The sequence below is a fragment of the Eumetopias jubatus genome, unplaced genomic scaffold, assembly GCF_037043125.1.
Source record: "Eumetopias jubatus isolate StellerSeaLion01/CBP00866 unplaced genomic scaffold, mEumJub1_p1.0 scaffold_4, whole genome shotgun sequence".
In the NCBI taxonomy this organism is placed as follows: domain Eukaryota; kingdom Metazoa; phylum Chordata; class Mammalia; order Carnivora; family Otariidae; genus Eumetopias; species Eumetopias jubatus.
In genome coordinates this window covers 80,235,178-80,247,401 of record NW_028274810.1, presented here as the reverse complement: position 1 = coordinate 80,247,401, position 12,224 = coordinate 80,235,178, and the positions used below count along the sequence as shown (strand labels likewise).

At 36.3% G+C, this 12,224-nt stretch overlaps 1 pseudogene; it reads right to left on the bottom strand.

The window, feature by feature from the left end:
• Positions 1-1,648: 1,648 nt before the first annotated feature.
• Positions 1,649-2,550, bottom strand: LOC114217186 (ER membrane protein complex subunit 2 pseudogene; annotated as a pseudogene).
• Between the last annotated feature and the right edge of the window lie 9,674 nt (positions 2,551-12,224).

Genomic DNA, 12,224 nt, shown 5'->3' with positions numbered 1-12,224 from the left:
ATGCGGGGCTCGATCCCAGGACGCTGGGAGGACGCTGGGATCACGACCCGAGCCGAAGGCAGACGCTTAACGACTGAGCCACCCGGGCGCCCCAATAAGTAAAATCTTTTTAAAAAATATTAGAGGGGCGCCCGGGTGGCTCAGATGGTTAAGCGTCTGCTTTCAGCTCAGGTCATGATCCTAGGGTCCTGGGATCGAGTCCCACATCGGGCTCCCTGCTCGGCGGGGAGCCTGCTTCTCTCTCTGCCTCTGCACTTCTCTCTCTCTCTCTGACTCTCATGAATAAATAAATAAAACATTTAAAAAAATAAAAAAATATTAGAAAACTTATTAATGAAAGACAACAAAATAATATATCAAGTTAAGAAAGTAATATCAATAAATACTATAAAATTGTTTATAAGGCATTAACATTTGTACCTGACTTTATTTTTTATTTTTTTAAGTAGGCTCCACACCCAGCATGGAGCCCAGTGTGGGACTTGAACTCAAGACCCTGAGATCAAGACCTGAGCTGAGGTCAAGAGTCAGACATTTAACCGACTGAACCACCCAGATGCCCCTTGTACCTTTTAAAACATAGGTAAAATTAGAATAAAAAATTATTTCTTTAACAAAATATAGGTAATATTAGTATTAATATATGGATAGACCTAGCCAATAATTAAAATATTAGGAGCACTGCTCCCAAAAATATCGGAAATCTACCAACTATCAATCTTATGTAACATTTTTAAATTAGACTATATTTAAGTAATTGTAGATTCTAATTAAGTTATAGGAAATAATAGAGATCACATGTTATCTTTCACCCAGTTTTCCCCTATGGTAACATCTTGCATAACTATAATACAGTATCACAATGGGAAATCAAACATTGACACAATCTATCTTATTTAGGTGTACCAGTTTTACATGTACTTGTGTGAATGCAGTATTATCATGTATAGATTCTTGTAGTCACCACTATAATCAAGATACAAAACAGTTCGATCAATACAACAATCTCATATGACACTTTTATAAATACATCCACCTTCCACTCTCCCTCCCTAACCATTGACAACTACTAACCTATTAACCATCTCTATAATTTTGTCATTTCAAGAATGATTGTAATCATACAGTATGTAGCCTTTGGGGTTGGCTTTTTTCATTTGGCATAATACCCTTAAAATTTGTCCAAGTTTGTTCCTGTTTATCCCTGAGTAGTAGTATTACTGTACCACAGTTTGTTTAATAGTCCACGCATTGAAGGACATTTGGATTTTTTCCTGTTTTGGATTACTAGAAATAAAGCCTCTAAGAACATTTGTATACATGTTTTTGTGTGAGCATAAGTTTTTTTTTTTTTGGAAGTTTAATAAGTCACATGATTTATTTATGGGATTTCTACCTCAGGTTGTGGTTTAAAAGACGTTATATATGTGTGATATGAAGAGAATGATGTACAATCAATATGAATCTTGTTAAATCTTTCTTCCATGGACTTTCTCCATCTTCCTGCTTAGCAATAAAAGGCATTTTTAGGTTTATGTAAACATTTTTTACAATTGCCCTCTTAACAAAAAATTAGTCTATAAATAGCACTAGGCATTTAGTAATAATTCATAGGCCAGTAAGTTCAATTGTGCAGTTGTGAAATGTAATGTGAAGGACTTTGAAACCTTAAGACTGGGTGATCTGCAGTGTTTCCAAGATGTCTTTGACTGCTTTAAGAGAGTATTTGGTTTCCTTCTTACTTCAACCTGCAAACTGATTAGCTCTGTTTATTTGACTAGCTGCCCAACTTGCATATTTCATGTTGTCTTTTTTTGTTTTTGCACTTGCTTTTGGATTAGAAGAAATATGACCTGCTGACATGTAAGGCCCAAAACTCTCATATGTATGTTGTTCAGTTTCAGTGCCTGTGCAAAATACTTTCTTGAAAAGTTTGAACTTTTCAAGTCCACCTTGGGTATATTTAACTTCAGCATACTGCTGACAGTGTAAGTGGTTGTGTGGATTGGTCATCATTAGCTCCTATAAACAAAAGGTTGCTTTAGGTAGTCATGTTCATTGATATAAAGTTCTGCAAGTTCATGCCAGGGTTCCTGGTCCCCAACAAATTGTTCCAAATACTCATTCAGTTCCCGAATGACCTCCACATTTTTTCTGTGGGCTTTTCAAATGGCGACCTTACGCTTTCTTACAGCAGTGTTAGTTGGATCTTCTTGTCAAATTCTATCATATATTTGTATAGCATCATTGTATCTTTCCATGGCTTCAAATCTCATGCCAGTTAGTCTCTGGACTCTGTGACTGCCAGGGAACTGTCTTCTCAACTCTTGAAGACAAAACAATGCCAAGTCATCTCGACCATAGTCAAGGGCTGCAATCATCACTGGCTCATATATGATCCAAATACCATCTCCAAGCTTAGAAGCATATTCATTAATTAATTCCTCTCTAACTTCCATAATTTGCTGTTTCGTGAGTTTTCTTCTATTTTCTCATTTTATCTTGCATTTCTTCCCAAGTGACATCATAGAGCTCTGAGACCTTCGACATCGTCTCAGAACCTGGAGGCAGGGAATAAGTTTTCATTTTTCTAGTCTAAATGGCCAAGAGTACAATCGCTGTGTTGTATGGTAATTATACGATTGGTTTTATAAGAAACTGCCAAACTTGGGGCACCTGGGTGGCTCAGTTGGTTAAGTGTCTGCCTTCAGCCCAGGTCATGATCTCAGGTTCTGGGATCAAGCCTCGTATCAGGCTCCCTGCTTAGCAGGGAGTCTGCTTCTCCCTCTACCCATCCTCTCTGCTCATGATCTCTCTTATGCTCTCTCTCTCTCTCAAATAAATAAATAAAATTTTTAAAAATAAATTCAATAAAAATAAAAAAAGAAACTGCCAAACTTTTCCAGAGTGACTATACCATTTTATAGTCCCACTAGCAATGTATGAGTGATCCAGTTTCTCTGCATCCTCAGCAGCATTTGGTGTTGTCACAACTTTGTTTTTAGCTATTCTGGTAGATGTGTAATTCTATCTCGTTTAATTTGCATATCCCTGAGGGTAATGATATTGAAAACATTTGCATGTGGATATTTGTCATCTGTATATTTTCTTTGATGAAATGTCTGTTCATTCTCTTGCCTGTTTTCAAATATGATTGTTTTTATTGTAGAACTTTGAGAATTCTTTATATTGCTACATATTCATCCTTAATTTTTCCATTTATGGATTGTGCTTTTGGTGTCACAACTAAGTGCTCTTTACCAGGCCATAGATCCCAAAGATTTTCTCCTATGTTTTTGTTTTTAAAGGTTTTATACTTTTACATTTTACATTTAAGTTTGTGAAATATTTTGAGATAACATTTGTATTTAGGTCAGAATTCTTTTTTTTTTCCCTTATGGATATCCAATTGCTCCAGCATCATTTTTTGAAAGGCTAGCCTTCCTCCATTGAACTTCTTTTACATCTTTGTCAAAAAAAATCAGTTAGGCACAGACACTCAGCAAACTAGAAATAGAAGGGAACTTCCTTAACATGACAAAAAGCATTTATTAAAAAAACAAAACAAAACCACAAGCACACACACAGGTAATATTACACTCAATGGAAAGCTTAAAAACTTTCCCCTTAAGTTCAGAAACAAGGTAAAAATGTCCACTTTCACCACTGCTACTCAAGATTGTACTAGGAGTCCTAGACAAAGCAATTAGGCAAGGGGTGGGGGGAGGAAGGAAGGAAAATGAAAGGGAAAGAAAGAGAGGGAGAGGGACAGAGGGAGGAAGGGATGGAGAGAGAGAAAAATCCATTTTGTGTTTGAGAAATTGTAGATGGTACCGTTTTTCATTTTGGTTTCTACATTTTCATTGTTCATATGAAGAAATACTATTGGGTTTTGTGTATTTATTTTATATCCGGCAAACTTGCTGAACTCACTTTGTTCTAGGAGGTTTTCTTGGTAAAAGTCTCTGAGATTTTCTACATAGACCTTGTCATCTGCAAATAAGGAGAATTTATTCATTTCTAACTGGTATGCTTTTCTTTCTTTTTCAATCTATTCTGGAGATATAAACTTTTAAAATACTAGATAATATTATCAAATAAGAGCAGAAAAATATTTATTGAGCATACCTAATATGTGCCAGATAGCTACTGGGAATATATCCTTGAACAGAATAAAATCCCACCTCACATGGAGCTTGCATTCTAGTGGGTGGTGATAAACCATAACTAAGCAAATAGGTCAAATATATACTGACTTTGAAAGTGTTAATGTGTAGAAAAGGGAAAGATTTACTGGAGTCATCTTTGAGAGGAGAGGGGATCTAGTTCACAAATGGAGGAGTTGGCCATAGCTAGAAATATGGACAGTTCATCCGTTGTAGTGGAAGAAAAGGAATATACAGGTACAGATGTAGGTAGGTCAGGAGATATGACTGTAGAAGCTTGTGGAACTTCTTTTCTGAGTGCTTCTGTTTTCTCAGTGAAATAGGAAGCAAGGTTATCTGCTGAAAATGAAGACAAAAGAAAAGGCACTAGACATTTGAAGAAAGAGGATATGACATGAAATAGATTTTAATGGATTAAAGAAAAAGTATGTGATTGCTGGGCAGCAAAGAGGGATTCCCTAGAGATTAACAAACAGAATTTAAAGAGAGCAGTCAATATGTATGGATTAGATGGAGAGTTGGATTTGAGATGATTTTGATTTTTGCCAAATGAATTCAATTAATCAAAAGTGGGGCAGAGGAATTAGGATATTTGCAATTCCAACTTACAATTATCAATATTAAGTACCATTTTATTTATTTATTTTTTAAGATTTAATTACTCATTTCAGAGAGAGCATGCAAGAGTGCTCTGGTTGGGGGAGGGGCAGGAGAGGGAGAGAGAATCTCATGCAGACTCCCCACTGAGCAGGAAGCCCGACGTGCGCCTCGATCTCAGGACCCCAAGATCATGACCTGAGCTGAATTCAAGAATCAGCCACTTAACCGACTGAGTCTCCCAGGCGCCCTTTAAGTACCATTTTATTGGGTGCTTACCATCTACTGGGAACATTAAAAAGGAGAAAAGATAAAAAGTAAGTTTTTTATTTACATGACCTCATCCATTCTTACATTATTTCTAGGAAATGGTGTTGACTCTTGATTGTACTCCCTGTTTATACAGATCAGGTTTTCTAGGAAGACGGGAAGGGAAGTGAATAAGCTGGAAATGGTTTTCTAGATTATTTTAAATATAAATGGTTTAAACTCTCCAACAAAAAGACAGAGACTGGCAGAATGGCTTTTTCTTTTTAATACATTTTTTAAAAAGACTTATTTATTTATTTTTGAGAGAGAGAGCACAAGTGGGAGGGGGAGGGAGAGAGGAAGAGAGAATCCCAAGCAGACTCTGTTCTGAGCATGGAGCCAACATGGGGCTCAATCTCACGATCCTGAGATCACAACCTGAGCTGAAACCAGGAGTTAGATGCTTAACCAACTGTGGAACACTGGTGCCCCAGAATGGCTTTTTTTCCCCTAAGATTTTATTTATTTATTTATTTGAGAGAGAGAGAGCAAAGGGAAGAGCAGAGGGAGAGAGACAAGCAGACTCCACACTGAGCACAGAGCCCGATGTGGGGCTCAATCCCATGACTTTGAGACCATGACCTGAGCCAAAATCAAGAGTTGGATGCTTAACTGACTGAGCCACCTGGGCACCCTGGCAGAATGGCTTTTTTAAAAATATGCAACAATATGCTGTCTAAAAAAGCTTATTAGATTCAAAGACACAGGTTGAAAGTAGAAAAATGGAAAAATATATTCTATGCAAATAGCAAAAAAACAGAACAGTAGTGGCTATACAATATCAGACAGAATAGAGTTTAAATGAAAAAGTTTACAAGAGGGGCACCTGGCTGGCTTAGTCAGTAGAGCATGTGACTCTTGATCTAGTGGGTCATGAGTTCAAGCCCTACACTGGGTGTAGAGCTTCACTTTAAAAAAATAATAATAATTAAAATTAAAAATTCTTAAATTTAAAAAAAGAAAGGTTACAAGAGACAAGTACATATATTAATGGAAATGTCAAATACAGGAAGCAGATAATAACAACTGTAAACATTTATGCACATAATGACAACATAAAAATACTTATGAAGCAAAAATTGACAAAATTAAAGGGAGAAATGGTTCTACAATAACAGATGGGAACTTCAATATCCTAATGGATCTCCATAATGAATATAACAACCACACAGAAGATAAGAAATAGAGGATTTGAACAACACAATAAGTCAGAACTATATTTAATAGACATATACAGAACACTTTACCCAACAAAAAAATACACATTTTTCTCAAGTACATGTTTTCCAGAACAGACCATGTGTTAGGTACAATTAAGACTCAGCTTATTTGGGGCACCTGGGTGGCTCAGTTGGTTAAGCATTTGCCTTTGGTTCAGGTCATGATCCCAGGGTCCTGGGATCAAGTCCCACACTGGGTTCTCTGTTCAGGGGGGAGCCTGCTTCTCCCTCGGCCTGCCACTCCCCCTGCTTGTGCTCTCTCTCTCTCTCTGATAAATAAATAAAATCTTTTTAAAAAAAATTTAAAAAAGGTATCTTCTCTGACCACAATGAGATGAAGTTAGAAATCAGTAACAGGGGGAACCTGGGTGGCTCAGTCGGTTAAGTGTCTGACTTGATTTCAGCCCAGGTCATGATTTCAGGGTTGTGAAATTGAGCCCTACGTTGGGCTCCACACTGTGTGAAGCCTGCTTAAGACTTCTCTTTCTCTCTTTCTCCCTCTCCCTCTGCTCTCTCTCCCCCTCTCTTAAAAAGAAAAAAAGTCAATAACAGGGAAAACTGGAACATGCATAAAACTACAACAATCAAAACAGCATGGTACTAGCATAAAGACAGACATATAGAAGAATGAGCTAGAACAGAGAGGCTTATTTTAGGAAAAATAAGCCTTCACATTTATGATCAAATGATTTGCAACAAGATTCCCAAAACCATTCAAAGGGAAAAAAGTCTTTTCTTTAAATGGTACTGGGAAAACTGAATATACACATACAAAAGAATGAAGCTGGACTCTTACCTAATATTACAAATAAAAATTAACATAAAATGGATCAGACCTACAGGTAAGACCTAAAACTATAAAACTTAGAAGAAAACATAGGGCACAGCTTCATGACATTGGATTTGGCAATGACTTCTTGGATATGACCCCAAATGCATAGGCAAAAAAAGAAATAGAGGGGCTCTTGGCTGTCAGTAGAGCATGCAACCCTTGATCTTGGGGCCATGAGTTCAAACCCCACACTGAGTGTAAAGATTACTTAAAAAATAAAATATTAAAAAAACAAATAGACAAATTTAATGAAAATTTTAAAATCTTGTGCATCAAAAGACTTCAACAGGATAAAATGGCAACTCACAGAGAATATTTGCAATTAATATATATAATAAGAGATTAATATTAGAATATAGAGAACTCCTAAAATGACAACAAAAAAGAGAGATTCAAGAATGGTCAAAGGTTTTGAATAGACATTTTTCCAAAGAAGATAAATAAATAGCTGATAAACACATTGAAAGATGCTCAGTACCACCAATCATTAAGGAAATGAACATCAAAACTGCAATAATGGGGCGCCTGGCTGGCTCAGTCAGTAGAGCATGTGACTCTTGATCTCCGGGTTATGAGTTCAAGCCCCACGTTGTGTGTAGAGCCTACAAGAAAGAAAGAAGAAAGAAAAGAAAGAAAAGAAAGAAAGGAAAGAAAGGAAAGAAAGGAAAGGAAAGAAAGGAAAGGAAAGAAAGAAAGAAAGAAAGAAAGAAAGAAAGAAAGAAAGAAAGAAAGAAAGAAAGAAAGAAAGAAAGAAAGAAAGAAGAAAGAAAGAAAGAAAGAAAGAAAGGAAGAAAGAAAGAAAAAAAGAAAGAAGAAAGAAAGAAGGAAGGAAGGAAGGAAGGAAGGAAGAAAGAAAAAGAAAGAAAGAGAAAGAAAGAAAGAAAAAGAAAGAAGGAAAGAAAAAAAGAAAGAAAGAAAGAAAGAAAGAAAGAAAGAAAGAAAGAAAGAAAGAAAAAGAAAAAAGAAAGGAGGGAGGAAGGAAGGAAAGAAAACTGCAATGAAACTACCTCACACCCATTAGGATGTCTATTGAAAAAATAAAAAAAAAGGAGAAATTAACAAGTGTTGGCAAGGATGTGTAGAAACTGGAATCTTTATGCACTGTTGGTGGGAATGTGAAATGGTATGTCCTCTATGGAAATGGTATGGTTGTTCCTCAAAAAGTTAAAAGTAGAATTTCTATATGGTCCAGGAATTCCAGGAATTCTTCTGTATGCACACAGAAGAACTAAAAGCAGGGTCTTGAAGAGGTACCTTTAAACTCATGTTTATAGCTAAAACATGGAAGCACCAAAGTGTCCATCAATAGATGAATAGATTAGCAAAATGTGGTGTACATATACAGTGAAATATTATTAACCTTAGAGGGAGGAAATTCTGACACATGCTACAACATAGATAAAACTTGAGGACATTGTGCTAAGTGAAATAAGCTGGTCACTAAAAAACAAATATTGTATGATTCCATTTATGTGAGGTACTCAGAGTAGTCATATAATTATAGAGACAGAAAGTGGAATGGTAGTTAAAGGGGCTGGGAAAGTAGGGAATGGGGAGTTACTGTTTAATGGGTAGTATCAGTTTTGACTTGAAAAGAGATGGATGCTGGTGATGGTTGCACAACAATATGAAGGCCATAAAACTACTGAACTATACACTTAAAAATGGTTAGGATAAGGGCACCTGAGTAGCTCAGTTGGGGGAGCATGCAACTCCTGATCTTGGGGTCATGAGTTCAAGCCCCACGTTGTGCGTGGAGCCTACTTAAAAAAGTTAACATAATAGATTTTATGTTATGTGTGTTTTACCACAATAAAAAGATTGGGAAAAATTGGGGAGAAAGAGGGAGTTGGACAACAGAAAGCCTATAGCCAACAAAAAATAATAATAACCTGATAAATATATCAGATTAAGCAATTGTCCTGAAAAGCAAGAGGAAGCATAAAGAAATGGAAGTAATGAAAGAAAGTTGAGATATGAAGAATAGAAGTAGAAATAACCTGTGTATAAAATGTATTCCAGAAAGGGGGGGGGGAATAATTTTCCAAAACAGCACTACAATCAAGCAGTTCTTTTCTAAAAAATAGTATTACATGTGTAATATATACCTGTATGCACAGAAAGAGAGCACTCATGATAAAGTAAATGGAGTAAAATGTTATCAATAGTTGACACCGAGTAAATGATGACATATGGATGTTCTTTGTATTATTCTTATTCCAACTTTTTGTAAGGTTCAAATTAAGTACAGATTTTTTAAAAACATTTTAAATTTCCCAGATTAGAGAAAGGGATATATAAATGCTAAAAAGGGTTGATTAAAAATGCCTAACAAGATAGACTTTAGGGACACCTAGGTGGCTCAGTCGGTTAAGCATCTGCCTTCGGCTCAGGTCTTGATCCCAGGGTCCTGGGATCGAGTCCTGCATTGGGCTCCCTGCTCGGTGGGAAGCCTGCTTCTGCCTTTGCCTGCCACTCCCCCTGCTTGTGCTTGCTCTCTCTCTCTCTGACAAATAAATAAAATCTTAAAAAAAAAAAAGACTTTAAAAGTCTTTCCCACATCTACTACAAGACTGAAGACTCTTCAATCAGACTATCAACATTCCAGAAAGTGTCAACATTACTCTGAAAGGACACACAGTTATTGTGCAGGTCCCCAGAAGAATCCTATGGAGGGACTTCAATCACATCAATGTAGAATTCAATCTCCTTGGAAAGAAAAAGAAGAAACTCTGACAAATTCTGGGGAAATACGAACTGTCTGCTATTCCCATGATCTTCATTAACAGAACATGATCCAAGGGTATCACACTGAGCTTCCATTACAAAATCAGATTGTGTATTCCTATCTCCCTATTAAGCTTATTATTCAGGAGAACCAGTCTTTTCTTGAAATCTGAGATTTCTTGGGCAAAAAATACACCCGCAGGTGTCATATGAGGCCAGGTGTTCCTTGTTCAGTATCTCCAGCCCAGAAAGATGACTTAATTCTTGAAGGAAAGGACACAGAACTTCTATCAAATTCAGCTGCTTTGATTCAGCAAGCCACAACAGTTGAAAACAAGGATGTCAGAAAATTATTTTATGGTACCTATGTCTCTGAAAAAAGAACAGTTCAGTAGTTAGCTATAGAAACAACATGATGCCAAAAGATTCCTAAGACCTATTTTGATAGGTAAAATTTGGGACCTCCCATTACAAAACACTTAGATCCTACAATATACACATACTTTAAATACACAAAAATCAACTCAAAATGGATTTAAGACTTGAAAGTAAAACCTGAAGTGATAAAACTCCTTGAAGAAAACATAGGTGGTAAGCTCCTTGACATTGGTCTTGGCAATTATTTTTTTTTTATTTGACACCAAAAGAAAGGGCAATAAAATACAACAGACATGATGAGATGTCTCATAATGACAAAAAATGAGAAGTGAGGTGTAGAATGAAAATGTCTAACATAATCTAACCAAAGTCTCAAAAAGGGAAAAATCAGAGAATGAAGGAGAGCCAATACTAAAAGAGATAATGGCTGATAAATTATTGGAACTGTTAAAACTATAAATTAAGAGATACAAATATATATCAAGAAGGATGATAAAAAGACACTTAACATCTGGAGCGCTTGGGTGGCTCAGTTGGTTAAGCACCTGACTCTTGATTTCAGCTCAGGTCATGATCTCAGGGTTGTGGGGTCAAGCCCTGCATGGGGCTCTGTGCTGAGCATGGAGCCTGCTTGAGATTCTCTCCCTCTCCCTCTGTCCCTACCCCCCTCACTCTCACTCTCTCTCTAAAAAGAAAAAAAGAAAGAAAAAGAAGCCTACATCTGAGCTATAGTGTCATACAGAATAAAAAGACAAAAAAAGACCAGAAAGAAAAAGATCAGGTACAAAGGAATGACACACTGATAGCACATTTCTCCATGACAACAATGGACAGAGGACAAATGGAATACTATTTTTAAGCACCAAGAGAAAATTATTATCAACCCAAATTTCTGTATCCAGAGAATCTATTTTTTTTAATAATGGCAAGATAAACATTTTTTCAGAAAAATCAAAGAGTTCATCACTGAGAGGTCTTCACTAAAGAAATTACTAAGGAGGGGCACCTGGGTGGCTCAGTCAGTTAAGCATCTGCCTTCAGCTCTGGTTATAATCCCAGGGTCCTGGGATTAAGCCCCGCATAGGGCTCTCTGCTCAGCAGGGAGTCTGCTTCTCTCTCTCCATCTGCCCTCCCCCGCCCACCCCGCTCATGCTCTCTCTCACTCTCACTCCCTCTCTCAAGTAAAATCTTAAAAAAAAAAAAAATAGAAATTACTAATGAATATACCTCAGGAAAAAGGAAAAGAATAATTTCAAAAAAATTCTGAGATGCAAGTAATAATGATAAACAAATTGGTAAATATGCAAGTATATTTAAACAAATACTATTATTAATAATTTCTAATTCCTGTGGTTAAAAAAAGTAAGACTAGACAGCAATACTATGTAATTGAGAGGGGGCGATCAGATTACAAAAGTGTCCTAGGTCCGTGGTTTTACTCCAGGACTGTGTTAAAATATTGACTAACTTTATACTCTAAGTGTGCATATTAATACATCAGGGGAAACTACTAAAATAATAAGAGTATATAACTTACAAACCAGCCTAAGAAGAAAAAAATGGAATAAAAAAAACAAAAAATCATGCAAAAGAAAAATAAGGCAAAAAACAGAGGGATGAAAGATATTTTTAAGTAAACAAATTTATGTGAAAAGTAAACTGGCATAAACATCTGAATATATTAATATTACGATAATTCTAAATGAATTCAACTTGCCCATTAAAAGAGATTGTCATAGTGAATCGGGTCAGAATGGCTAAAATTAACAACTCAGGAAACAACAGATGTTGGTGAGGTTGTGGAGAAAGGGGAAACATCTTACACTGTTGGTTGGAATGCAAACTGGTAGAGCCATTCTGGAAAACAGTATGGAGGTTCCTCAAAAAGTTAAAAATAAAACTGCCTTATGACCCAGCAATTGCACTTGTTTGCACTTGTTTGTCCAAAGAATACAAACATAGTTATTTGAAGGGGCATATGCACCCCAATGTTTA